Source organism: Octopus bimaculoides, chromosome 4 (assembly GCF_001194135.2).
Source record: "Octopus bimaculoides isolate UCB-OBI-ISO-001 chromosome 4, ASM119413v2, whole genome shotgun sequence".
NCBI lineage: Eukaryota > Metazoa > Mollusca > Cephalopoda > Octopoda > Octopodidae > Octopus > Octopus bimaculoides.
In genome coordinates this window covers 80,796,685-80,799,675 of record NC_068984.1, presented here as the reverse complement: position 1 = coordinate 80,799,675, position 2,991 = coordinate 80,796,685, and positions in this window count along the sequence as shown.

Genomic DNA, 2,991 nt, shown 5'->3' with positions numbered 1-2,991 from the left:
CAACAACAACAACAACAACAACAGCAGCAGCAGCAGCAACGTCATCAACAGCAGCAATAATATGTATATGTGGTTATTCAATCTGTTAGAAATAGCACCTAAATCTTCCTCAGCTTACTATTTGCAATCTAAAAATAGAAAATTAGGACACATTAGATGTTATGGTCCTAGATGCACTATGCCTGGAAACGAATTGATATGGATGGTCATAATTGAAATGCCTTTTGATTATATGTCTACATGGTCAGAGCTGACCTGGGGCTAAACAAAACCATCACTTGGTATGGTTGTTGCATCAATGATGGCAACAACAACTGCAACAGCTACAATAAAAAGTGCAGAAGTAGCAAAACCAGGATTGTACACACACACACACACACACACACACACACACACACACCATTTCTGGCAGTGTTGGGTGCTACATTCACATTGACCGGTGGATTGAATCAAATTCCTTTTTTCTTCATAATTCTGACATGAAAAGGAGAGTCTTGCATATCAGTGTATTTGTTAAAGCCACTTTTTGTTATTGCAATGTTATAGTAAAGGCAACCCAGTTAGAAATATTTCTGTCAGAGATACTACTCATGACATCTACAAGGTTTTTAATTACGAGTGTGGTTGGAACACTTACATATGTATATGGTTTCCTCATTTAGCTTTCTCAAAAGTGATGTTTGTGGTCAAATCTTGTCTAATGTCTAAAATGCTGTCAAATATTAGGCTGGTGCTCATGGTGATGTTTATATCAAATCTCTTTTATATTCTTACCCAGCCTTGCAGAAGCAATGACAAGTGACTGAGACCTTTGGTGATAAGCCGCACTTGAGAAGACCCGTCAAGCCAAGTGAAATCACAGTTGTGGCTGATGCCAGTGTCATGTAACCGGCTCTCGTGTCAGAGTGTTGGGTGATATGATGTGCTTGAGAAGACCTGTCAAGCTAAATGAAATCATAGTCGTGATCAATGCTATCGTCACTTAACTGGCACCCATAACAGTGGCACATAAAAAGCATCCTTCAAATTTTGGGTCTCACAGATGCAGTGAAAAGTGGCTGAAACCTTAGGCAATATACCATGCTTGAGAAGACCTGTGAAGCCAAGTGAGGTCGTAGTTGTAGCTGATGCTGGTGATATGTAACTGGTACCCATGCTGGTGGCATGTAAAAAGCACCCATTACACTCTTGGAGTGGTTGGCACTAGGAAGGGCATCCAGTAGTAGAAACCTTGCCAAATCAGACTGGAACCTGGTGCAGCTCTCCAGCTTACCAGTTTTCAGTCAAACTGTCTAACCCATGCCAGCATAGAAAGCAGACACAGATGACGATCCATATATGGTGGTTTCTTTATTGAGTTTGAAAAGTTTCATGAAATCAAATATAAAGTGATAATATATATATTGAGCAACATCAGTTACGATGATGAGTAATTGCTCCAATCAATGCCAATTGCTCCAATTAGTGGAACAGCCTGCTCATGAAATTAATGTGCAAGTGGCTGAATACTCTGCAGACATGTTCACTCTTAAGCCTTTAACATTTAAACCAGCCATATCCGACCAAAATATTCTACCTGTTTTATGTTCAAGCTGGCCAAATCTGGCCTCTCATACTTACTTTATAAAATAAATACTTTGAAAATAAACAATTTTGTCATTGAAATCTCAAAGTTACAAGATAATATTGGGTTGTTCGGAAAGTTCGTGCTTATTTTTAAAGGAAAGAAAAAGGTCAATAAATACTTGCCATTACATTTTTAATCAACCAAATATGAACCATTTTGTTGCACAATGCGTCTCCATCTATCCTTTAACTTGAAAATACCCTCTTCCCAGAATTGAGGTGGTTTCATGGCAAATAAGTCGAAAGGTAAGCTACTATAAATTGGCACGAACTTTGCGGACAACCCAATACATAATTAATTCAAAAGAATAAGAATAAATAAGAATTCTATTTGACAGAGTAATCCAAATGCTAAAGGTTTTACGTAATACTTAGAGAGCTTCAGCATGGCACAAAATGTGACATAGCGGACCCATTTTAAACTATAGGTACTACTCAATTTTGCCAGCTGAGTGGACTGGAGCAGTGTGAAATAAAGTGACTTGCTCAAGGACACAATGCACCACCAGGAATTGAACTCATGACCTTAGAATTGTGAACTGAATACCCCTAACCACTAAGCCACACAAACCTTATCAGATCCTGTGTCACACTGAATATCCTTGAGGACTACATTAAAGGTACAAATATCTGTGGAGTGCTCAGCCACTTGCATGTTAATTTTATGAGCAGGCTGTTCTGTTGATCAGACCAACTGGAACCCTTGTCGGGTCGTAACGGACAAAGTGCCAGATCAAAGGACTGAGTTACCCCTGGTTCTTTGTCCCAACTTCTTTGAAAAACTGAGCAAGTCCCTGTACTGAAATAAGAACATGGTAGAAAGAGCAACTTGATACACTTATGGTGCTGGAAATTGTAGATTGTGCTTGATTGTGAAATTACAGATATTGAAATATCTTATAAATATTGCAAAATATGTCAGCATGGAAAATGTGACCCATTAAAACAATGATGATGATGATAGCAGTGGTGGTGGCAGTGATGGTAGCAGTAGTGGTAGCAGCAGCGGTAGTGGTGACGGTGGTGGTAGTGGAAGTAGTGGTGATGATGATGATGATGATGGTGGTGGTGGTGGTGGTAGTGGCTATGATTATAATAATGATGCTGCTGTTGCTAATGGTGGTGGTGATGCTGATGATGCTGATGACAATGTTGATGAGATGACATATTTATTTTAGCATCTGGATAGATCTACAAGTCACAATTAAGTGGGATGATCACAAAACCACCACCACCACAACCACCACGACCACAACCACCACCACAACCATCACCACTGCCACGATCACGACCACTGCTGTTACCACTGCTGCTGCTACTACTGCTGCCGCTATCACTGCCCCCAGCTCCACCACCACTGACCCC